Genomic DNA, 11242 nt, shown 5'->3' with positions numbered 1-11242 from the left:
GAAAGATGGATGGCTGTGTAGGGCACAAATAAAGCATGTTGGTAAATCCTCTTACTTGGGAACTGATCTGGAGTTCTGCTGACATCAGGAGTTGAGTTTTTAACACCACAGAATATTTGCACATAATATGAGCTGAAATTCACACTGTTGACCTTAGGATGGCTTTCAGCCGCCCTATATTTCCAGAAGGATTAATTTATCAGCCTGTTTATCTGTTTATCACCAAGGCTAGTTCTACTTGAGGCAATATAGTGGGTTAAATAAGTTTCCTGCAGGGCCTTAGCCATCTTGCAGCACCCCCCTGAAAGCTCTAGACCTGTGTTGATTGCATGCTTTCTGCTCTGCTCTTGGGTCCAAATATACCCTCAAATGCTCTATTCATAGCCAGAGGCAAATGACTGATAATAGCTTGCAGCTCTTCCTAAGAGTATTTTCAGATGAAGAGGGACAAAGTAACAAAGTATCAAGAATAGCAGAAAAGTGACACCCAGTGGGCTGCTGCTCATTGTTCTATCGTGATTGTCAAGCGAGCTGTGCTGGGGAGGATGGGGAGACCACATCAAAGCCAGGGAGTGAAGCGTACGGTGATCAGTGATGTCTGCTGGGGGTTAGCGAGAGTCACCATGGTAAACACGACACATTGCTAAGCCTGGTGTACAAGGAAGATATCTGTTCTGCAGTTCATCTGAACTGGGTTTGATTATGACCTCTGCCACTGACTTATGGACTGAGTTCCTGAGAGAATTAAAGAGAAGATGTGAATTAGATGAGAAGGTGTGTGTAAAATGTTCAGAAGAGTGTGGGATGACAAAGCAGTTGTGCTTTCCTAGACCGTGAATTCTCAAACCTATCTTATTCATCTTTGTTTTCTGGCATAATGCCTGGCCCATAATAAGCCCTCCATAAATATTTGTTGAATTAATGTACGTTGCATAGAGAAACAGCTTAAAGGATTGAATCCAGTGGTTGGTTCTGAAGACCCAGGTCAACAAGTAAGGAAAAATTTGTGGAGTCACTGGGGCTTTCCTGAAGTTGCTCTTTATAAGTTTTCCTCCTATTTTTTTAAACTTAAAACGTTATTATTAAAGTAAAACAAACACACAGAGAAGTGCACAAATCATAAGGGGACACAGCTCTGTGAATTCTCACATATCATGTAACCATGATCCGCATAAAAACTGAAGCAACACCAGCTCCCCAGAATGCTGGTCTTGCCTTCTCCCATTGTCAGCTACTCCCTCCCCCGAAAGATACCCTTATCCTGACTTCTAACATTATGTATTAATTTTGTTCTATCTTTTGTGAGATTCAACTATGTTGTTGCATGGAGTTGTAATTTGTTCATTTTTATTCCAGTAAATGAGTACACCATAATTTGTTCATCTATTTACCTGATGGATATATTGGTTATTTCCAGTTTTTGGCTATTACAAATAAAATTGCAATGAACATGTGTTTTGGTGCTTTTGATCTGCATTTCTGTGGGATGTGAGTAAAACCTTGCAGTGAAATTGCCAAGTCACAGGGTATGTTTATGTTTGACGTTAGCAGGTACTACTAAAAAGTTATCCAGAGTAGTTGTACCAATTTACATCCCCCCAGCAGTGTCTGCAAGACCCCACCTCCCTGCATCCTTGTCGACACGTGTCATTGTCAGCCTTTTTAATTTTAGCCATTCTGGTGGAATGTGTAATATTATTTATTTTGGTTTTAATTAGTATTTCCCTGATGAATAATGCTGACGAGCCTCTTTTCATATATTTACTGGCCCTTTGAATATCCCCTTTAGTGAATTCTCCTCGTATTTTTTTTTCCTCTTATTTTCTAAGACTGTGCTTTGCAGTTGGAATTTTAATTTCTAATGAATATATATGTTATTGATTTTACTTGCTAGAAGTTATCAAATTCTGGCTCCATAAATCCAGGACTCTATGGTAAACTTGCTGCTTATTTCTTCTCTTTAAGGAGAAAGGTCAGTATTTAGGTGTGTCATTTTGATACATTCTCCATTCTCAAGGAGATGTCAGACTTTGGGAATGGCCACCATGTTCTTTCTTTATTTTTTTAAATTTATTTTTATTGGAGTAGAGTTGATTTACAATGTTGTCTTGGTTTCTGCTGTACAGCAAAGTGAATCAGTTACACACATATATACACACACTTTTGTTTAGATTCTTTTCCCATATAGGTCATTACAGAGTATTGAGTAGAGTTCCCTGTGCTATACAGTAGGTCCTAGTTAGTTATCTATTTTATATATAGTAACGTGTATATGTCGATCCCAATCTCACAATTTATCCCTGCCCCGCTCTTTCCCCCTTGGTAACCGTAAGTTTGTTTTCTACATCTGTGACTCCATTTCTGTTTTGTAACTAAGTTCATTTGTACCATTTATTTTAGATTCCACATATAAGCGATATCATATCCTGTTCTTTCTATCGTGTATTTTAAAAAGTATTTAAAATAAAAAGCAAACATTCTCTTGCTCAGCAAAAACCCAAGTTGGGACCAGTGTTACCATTTGTCTTTTCTAGGCATTGCTCTGTTGGAGAGAATCAAAATGCTCTGCAGGTTTTTAAACACCCTGAAGTGCAGTAGAACCATGCGCTGAACAGCCTGCCCAGAGGCTCTTTGTCTTGCCTCATCCACAGTCCCTGGTTCTCATCCAACCCCTGCACCTGGGCTGGGGTCCCTTTGAGCTGACCCCTTGGTTGGACTGTTTGTCCCTGTATGCTGCCTGTTGCCTCACCTTTAGCTCCTGGCTCTGCAGCTGGAAGCTGGTAATGTGCCCCCTGCCACCATCCCTGAGCCCCACTCAGATCCCACAGTTCCGAAGCATTTAGTTCCATCCATGGTCCTTTGGGATTTATTCCCAGAATGTAAGCATGAGTCAGCATCAAAAAAAAAAATCTATTATTTTTTTCTGGAATTGAAAAATATCCTGTGGATCCTGGATTGTGTGGTGAGCATTCCTAAATATTTGATTTCTAAAATTCATCACAGTTGATAACCAGGATGGTGATACAAAATCCTGAGAGCTTTATAATGCAGTGTAGTAAAAGCTGCAATTATGAGCATTCATTTAAGCAGTTTTCAGTAGAAAAGCGGGCGGGCTCACCTTGGGCTAATTTGTACATTCAGAAAAATGACTGAGCCTGTGCTGCGCTCCCTGATGAACTGTCATGTGTATATAAATGTTGTCTGGCTTGTGTCTGTTAATGCTCATCTCAGCAGCAAATGGGATCTTTGCTACTGAGTGGTTTTTAATCAGTCTGTGACATCTGCATCTAAATAAATTGGCTCAATCTTGTGAAAAATAATTGCAGTTGGTATGGCTCACAGTTACAAGAATGTCCTTTAATATTCACAGCTCGTTCTTTGAAGGATGCTAGGGACCACACTTTACCCCGACACACAAAAGGTCACATGATGCTGTGATGACGTTGATGGTGACAGGGACCTAATGCTTCAGCTAATGACCAGGGAGAGTGACACGTCAGCCCAGGAAAGCTGGAGCTCTCAAGGCTCACAGGGGAAAAACTCCTGCCTGTTACCAGCCCCTTAGATTTTCCTTGTAATTTAATTAGTTTCCATAAAATAAATGTGCTTTCTCTGGTACACTGTCAGCAAAAATAGAATGTGCACAATCTTTCTTCTGAGTTGCTGTTTTTACTCGAACAGTTAAGCCTAACATTTTCTAGATTTCTTTCTTTCTTTTGTTTTAAAATCAGCATCCTCTTAGTTCATTAGCATCTTTGAAAAGATTTCTAACAAATATGTGAAGGGACACACTATCCCTTCGGTAGGAGTACAAGACTTGCCCGGTAAGGACATGAGTCCAAACCCTGGCGCTATTTTTGGAAATGTGTGATAGGAAAGTACTACATGTACCAAATAAAATAAAATGATTTTCTGGGTTTAAAATAGCAATTCGGGTGTCAAATTTATCTTTACTGATGAAAGAATTAGAAGTAGGTAACAAAACGCTTCATGTACGGGATATGAGATAGACGTTAATCTTTAGCATCTCTTCCGTCCCTCTTGAATCACTCTTTGCCCTGATTTAGCTCAACCCTGTCCCCTGTCACTCAGCGCTGCCTGTGAAGGTGGCCCCATTGAAGCATCTATTTCCCTACCTCCATCACAAACACCCCCTACTGCTCGCCTCAACTCCTCACCCCAGGAAATCGCAACTCCATTCACCCAGCTGTTCAGCACCCACATCTGGGGGTTGTCTTTGATTCCTCTCTCTCAATCATACCCCATGGCCAGTGCATCCGTTGTTGCTTCTACGGCCCCAATACATCCCAAGTTGTCCACTTCTTCCCACCTCCAGCACCACCCCCTAGTTTAAGCTACTCGCCGTTGCTTCCCCCGTCTACTCTCCTTGGCAGTCCCTCCAGCCACACTGGAGCCATACTGATCTTCTTACGATGCTAATTCAATCGTATCGTTCCCTGGCTTCCTCACTGGAAGAAGAAACAAATCCAAGCTCCATGTCGTGGCCCACCACCCTGGTTTTCTCTAGCTCCCTCTTGCTCGTGTTCCGGCAGCTGGGTTGGGTTTATTTCAGTTTCATGAACCAGCTCCTACAAATACGGAAGAAACTAATAACACAGTAAAACAGGTAGTGGCTCCGAGACTGAGTTTATTGCGCTGCAGAGTGTTGGCAATATCTCAGAAGGGGAAAGGCAAAGCTGGATTCTGCAGGGAATCTGAAGTTTGGTTTAAGGCAAGTCTTTCAATGCAGGGGCTTAACGAGGATTGGGTAAGACTTGTGCTACACCAGGATTTGGATAGGTGGAAACAGCAAGGTGAGTATTTTGAGGCAAAGTTTTAGGGCTTGAACTGTTGGTGGTTTTAATTAAAGAATTGATGGGTCTTTTGGGAAGGTTCTGTAATGGATAATCAAGTTATTTGCCTGGAAAGGCATGTCCTGGAATAGTAAAGTGATGCCAGGGAAGACAAGGGAATAGTGAAGTCTGTAGAGTCTACACTGCAGATTGTAGGACGCATATGTGTGTGGGTAAGATAGTTTCAACTCAGGTCCAAGCTGTGTATGAAGGTGGATGGTCCTGATTCTCACAATAATCAGTCTACAGAAGAGAAAATATACGTCTCTGAAGTATATGAAAAGATGCTCAGCTTGACTCATGATGAGAAATATATTTGAAAACTGAGATTTTTTTTCACCTGTTAGACTTTCAAAGGTCAAAAAATTTGATGGAATCTTATGATGGAGAGGAAAACAGGGAATCTTACACACTTCTGGTGGTAATGTCAACTGGTAGAATTTCTATAAGGAGGGCAATCTGACAATATCTATTAAAATTATAAATGCACATTCCTGCTGTGTGGAATAAAAATGATCACTTGTGAGTATCCAACCAGTCTGCTAATATCCAAAGGAACCAGTGTCCTGTAGAATACATTTTAGGAGGTACTTTTTAACTGGTGATAATTAGTCCTTTGATTTAGATAAAAGTTGCAAATGTTTTTCTCAGTGTTTTTACTTTGCATATGGTGATTTTTGCCGTGTGAAATTTTGTAATTTTATGTTGACAAATGTTTTGATCTTTTTTTCAAATGGCTTCTGGATATGTGTCATACTCCCAAGATCATAAAAATACTCTGCCTTGGTTTCTTCTTTTTTGTCTTATTGTTTTGGGGCTTAATTTTTGGTTACATTTAAATCTTTGGTCCATTTGGAGTTTATTTAGGTGTAACTTGTGAGGTATCTATTCAATACTATTATTTTTCCATGTGGTGACTCAGTTTTTTCAATACTATTTATTGAGCAATTCATCCAGCTCATAGCATATACTGAATTCTCAAACATATTTAGTTCTATCTCTGGAATCCCTAGTCTGCTTCATAAATTTTTCCATGCATTCAATGGACCACACTTTTAAAATTATTGTAATTTTGTTTTAGGTTTTGTTAGTCAAGTTAATCTCACCTTGTTGCCTTCTTGTTCAGAAGTTTCCTGGGTCTCCTAGATTGTTTATTTTTCCTGTGAACTTTAAAAACAGCTTGTCTAATTCCATTGTCTAAAATCTCATTGGTGAACTAATTTATCGTGTTAAATTTACAGATTAGTTTAGGGGCATTTCTATTTTATGATGTTAAGTCTTCCTATCCAAGTGCATGATATGCCTTTATATTTGTTCAAGTCTATTTCGTGTTCTTCAGTAATAGTTTAATGTTTTCTTCAACAGGTGTTTCACATTTTTGTTATGTTTATTACTAGGTTTTTGTTTGTTTGTTTCTAATGTAAATGTGAATTCCCCATTTCTATATCTATTAGCTGCTTTTCATTTGTAGATATGAAGGTTTTTGATTCTATAAATTTATTTTGTACCTGGACATTATATGGAATTCTCTTATTGCTTGTAATATAATTCGAGTTGGGTTCTCTAGGCATGTAACCATATTGTCTGCATAGAATGATAGCTTTACCTCCTTTCCAATTTTATATCTGTAATACTTGCTTGGCCTAATACCTCAAGAAGAATATCAAATGATCATGGTGATGGTGTGTATTGTTTCATTTTCATCTTTAATGAGGTCACGTCTAGTAATCCTTCATTAATCATGGTGCTGACTTTCAGGTGGAGATAGATACATTGTATTATAAGAAAGTACCCATTTTTTCTCATTTTATTAAGAGTTTTAGCAAGAATTTATGTTGAATTTTATCAAATGCCTTTTCAGCATTTATGAAGATCATAGGATTTTTCCTTCTTAAATCTATTAATATAGGTGAATAGATGTTATGATATGTAATCATGCTTTTATTAGGAGAATAAACCCTACATGGCCACTATATATTAATTTTTAAATCATTTGCTGGATTATTTTGCTGAGTTTTAAGGATCTTTACGTCAATTTCTTTTTGTATGCGTCTGCTACCTTTGTTGAGTTCTAGTGTCAGTGGTTTATATACTTTATTAAAAACAACAAGAATGGGACTAGGGTCATATGCCCAGCTATGGGCTGATCTCTGTTACCAGGGGACTGCTCAGGCCTAGATCACATGACCACTCTTGGATCTGGGGGTGGGGTCAGTTTCTTATTTATTGATTTATTAAACCACTTTATTGAGGTATGATTTACATACAAAAAGCTGTACATGTTTATTGTACACAACTTGATGAGTTTGGAGATAAGTATATATCTGTGAAACCATCACCACAATCTATGCCATAAACATATCTATCACCTCTAACAGTTTCCTCCTGTCCTCTTATTATTATTATTGATAAGAACACTTAACATAAGAGCAACTCTCAGGAAATTTTTATGTATACAATATAGACTTGTTAACTATAGGCTCTGTGCTGTACAGTAGATCTCTAGGACTTATTCATCTTGCATAACTGAAACTTTGTACTCTTTGACTAATACCTCCCCTTTTCCTCCTCCCCTCAGTCCCCAGCAGCCAGCATTCCACTCTTTTCTTCTATGAGTTTGACTATTTTAGATTCCTTATATAAGTGGTATCATGGAGGATTTGTCCTCCTGTGTCTGGCTTATTTCACTTTGCATAATGTCCCCCATGTTCATGTATATTGCAGCAAATGACAGGATTTCCTTCTTTTTTTTAAGGCTGTATAATATTCCAGTGTGTGTGTGTGTGTGTGTGTGTGTGTGTGTCTATATATATACACATTTCCTTTATCCATTCATCTGTTGATGGACATTTAGGTTGCTTCTATGTCTTGGATATTGTGAATAATGCTACCATGATCACAGGGAATTCAGGTATCTCTTTGAGATCCTGATTTCAATTCATTTGGATATATACCCAAAAGAGGGGAATTGCTGGATTATATAGTAGTTCCATTTTTAAGTTTTTGAGGACCATCCATACTGTTTTCCATAGTGACCATACCAATTTATGTTTCTACCAACAGCGTACCAGGGCTCCTTTTCTCTACATCCTCGCTAACACTTAGTATCTATTTTTTTATAATAAACATCCTAACAGGTGTGATGTGATATCTCATTGTGGTTTTGATGTGACATTCCCTAATGATTAGTGATGTAGAGCACCTTTTCATATACCTGCTGGCCATTTGTGTGTCTTCTTTGAGAACTGCATCTATTCAATACCACTGCCCATTTTTAAATTGGGTTATTTGGGTTTTTTGTTGTTATTATTGTTGTTGTTATTGAGTTGCAGGGGTTCCTTATATAGTTTGAATATTAACCCTTTATCAGATATATGGCTTGCAAATATTTTCTCCCATTCCACAGGTTCCCTTTTCATTTTGTTGATTGTTTCCCTTGCTGTGTAGAAGCCTTTGCATCTGCCATAGACCTACTTGTCTATTTTTTCTTTTGTTGCCTGTGCTTTTAGTGTTATATCCAAGAAATCATTGCCAAGACCATTGTCAAGAAGATTTTCCTCTATGTTTTCTTGGGGTCAGTTTCACTTGAAGTACATGAACTCAGAGTTGGATAGGGTTGGTTCCCCCAAAGCAAAATTGGGACCCAGTTACCAAAAGAAGGAGGGGTAATAGGTGGAGAAAACAACAGACCCACCCCAGGCACAGTTAGCAATAATCCAGCTTGGACATTTCTAGCTGCATTTGCAGTGCACATAGGAAGTTTCTCTGCTGATACTTGTGTGGGTCATCAGGAGAACTCTTATTAGCTCTGGATTGACAATGTCCAGACTCCTTTCATGTGGGAGAATAAACTCCTAATTTGTTTAAGTCATTAAGAAAAACATCTTCCATATGGAAATAAAAGCAGGAAATTTTTTTTATGTCAGCAAAGCCAATGTGGGCAATTCCATTGCCACTGGGGAATGCACTAGAGCTATTTCATGGTGTTCTATTTCAAGGTCCTGGAGTGAATTCAGGAGCAAAGGGGAGGTCTTCAATTGAACCTCCTTATTTTCAAGCCAGTGGATGTGGATTCCTTCTTGAAAACAGTCCTGTATTCCAGTATGGTACATTTCTCTTAATAACCAAAAGTTGGAACTAAAAACAATTATTGAGTTTGACATAGTTCTCAGGTTCTCAGGAGTTTTCGTGAAAAGATCTGATTTCCATTTGGTGATAGTTGAAGTGCTTTATGAAATATTTATAGAGGGAAGGTATGCTTCCTTGCTGTCTTTTTATTCAAGACTTCTCATTTAACTTGTCCTAGATCAAATCAATATTACAGTAATAATGTAAAAGAAATTAAAACTGTTTTAAACAGCTGCTAGAATAGCAGTTTAATTCAAATCAGGGCAAGTGTACAGGGAAGAAAGTAAATGTGAACATATCTTAAACACAGCATTTAGGAATTGTTCAAGGATAATTCAGAGTAAAACAACCTGGATATATATGCTAAAACACTTAAATGACGAATTACAAAAAGCATGCTACTAATTAAAGGAATAAGAGAGTAGTTCTGGTACTTGTGACTGGAATGTATGCAGATCATATTTATTCTTTGTGAAGACTCTTCAAAGGCACTTAAAAGTCCCATGTACTTGGTATTCACATTTTTACACTGCCTTTTGATTTGATTGCCTCTTATGTAGGAAACACTAGGGGCGGAGGAGAGGCAGTATGAGCCTTACTGAAAGAGCACAAACTGTGGAATTCAGAGGGCTGGGATCTCATTCAGGTTTGCTGCTGCCCAGCCTGGAGCAGTGGTTTGTTTTCTCAATGCTTCATCTTCCTCTTCAGAAAAGACTGTCAAAGTCCCATCCCATTTTCACATCCCATAACTCCACAAGTCAGGAGCGGTAGTGCACCTTACAAGGAACGCAAGTGAGCAACAAAACTAAACCTTCAAGAGCCTCCCTCAACAATGAACCAAAGTCCAGCAGTCACTGCGCATCATACCGTATATTCACTCATACATATACATGATACATACACACGGTATGTGTACACACAATATGTATCATAGACACAGGACACATCACACACATAATACACATCAACTATCCATATATGAAACATACATCATATACACATATAGATACGATGCATACGTCATACGTGCATTATATACATATATATATATATGTATATATATATATATATATATATACACATGCATTGCAGCATCTACCAAGTATCAGCCCTGCATTGCAGGAGATTCATAGAGCAGATGCAGAGTACTGCTTCAAAGTGCAGACTCTTCCTCCAGACTCCCGGCCACTCTACTTGCTGGGTGACTTTAGAACATTTTTTTTTTCCTGGTCCCAATGCAGTGAGCCCTGCTCATCAAGTTTTCTGAAAGGCTTGCGCCTGGACAGGACCGCATCGAAGAGTTGGTGCCAGTCAGGACCCACCATGTACTGCATCCCTCGGCAGAGGTCCTTTTACTTAACCTCATTGCAACTCAATTCTGTCCTTTTAAAATTGGGCACAAATCCTAGTTTCTATCTCACGGTGCTGGCATTAGGATTAAATGAGATAATACATAAAATATACTAATATTAATGCCCAGTACATACTCTACTCATCACCACTATCATCCCATTGAATTCTCCCAAGATCTTTATAAAGTACGGTGTTGGTTCAAAATCTCAGCGACTTCCTGGGTGAAATCTGAAACTGGCCCTATAACACAGAGGGCAAGGCAAGACAGAGAAGCGAGGCAGACCACTCCAGATTGGTGGATGGCAGTGTTAATAAGTGAGGAACTTACATATGAGGCACGTCTTGGGCACCGCAAGACAAAGTAGATCCCTGTATCTACCACCAGAATCTTAAAAGTTGATACAGAGGCCTTAACTAGGTTTAGTCACGTATTCAGTCCAGATGGTCTCAACACCACCTTCTTCTCTCAAGTCTCCGTCCTTGAAACAGCTCCCTGTGGGGGTGGGTGGAGGGTACATTCCAAGGACGGGAGGGGGTGAGGAGCCTCTGATTGCCTGGGTTCAACTCACAGGTCAGCCTGCGGTCACGTCCCCTGGATGACCTCCTCCAACACAGGTATTTCTGTCTCCATATCACATGGCATCTGAAGGTCAAAGAGTCTAATTTGCCCAACGTCATCATGGGTCCTGATACAAGTGTTCTGGTCTGAGTAGGCAGTTTGGTGCTGTTCTCTATGGCAGAACATTTTCGCCAGGCAATGTGTTCCTTGTCTGGGTCGTGTGGCTGAGTTTTTCTTTCAAGCTGACTCCAGTTTCAATCCGGCACCCAGACCCACCCTTTGCAGGGGGCAAAAATGTTCCCTTATAACCTTAGAGGGTAACTGAATGTGGGAAGAGGGAGCAGTAATG

This window comes from Balaenoptera musculus, chromosome 7 (assembly GCF_009873245.2).
Source record: "Balaenoptera musculus isolate JJ_BM4_2016_0621 chromosome 7, mBalMus1.pri.v3, whole genome shotgun sequence".
Lineage (NCBI taxonomy): Eukaryota > Metazoa > Chordata > Mammalia > Artiodactyla > Balaenopteridae > Balaenoptera > Balaenoptera musculus.
This window is presented reverse-complemented; position numbering follows the sequence as displayed.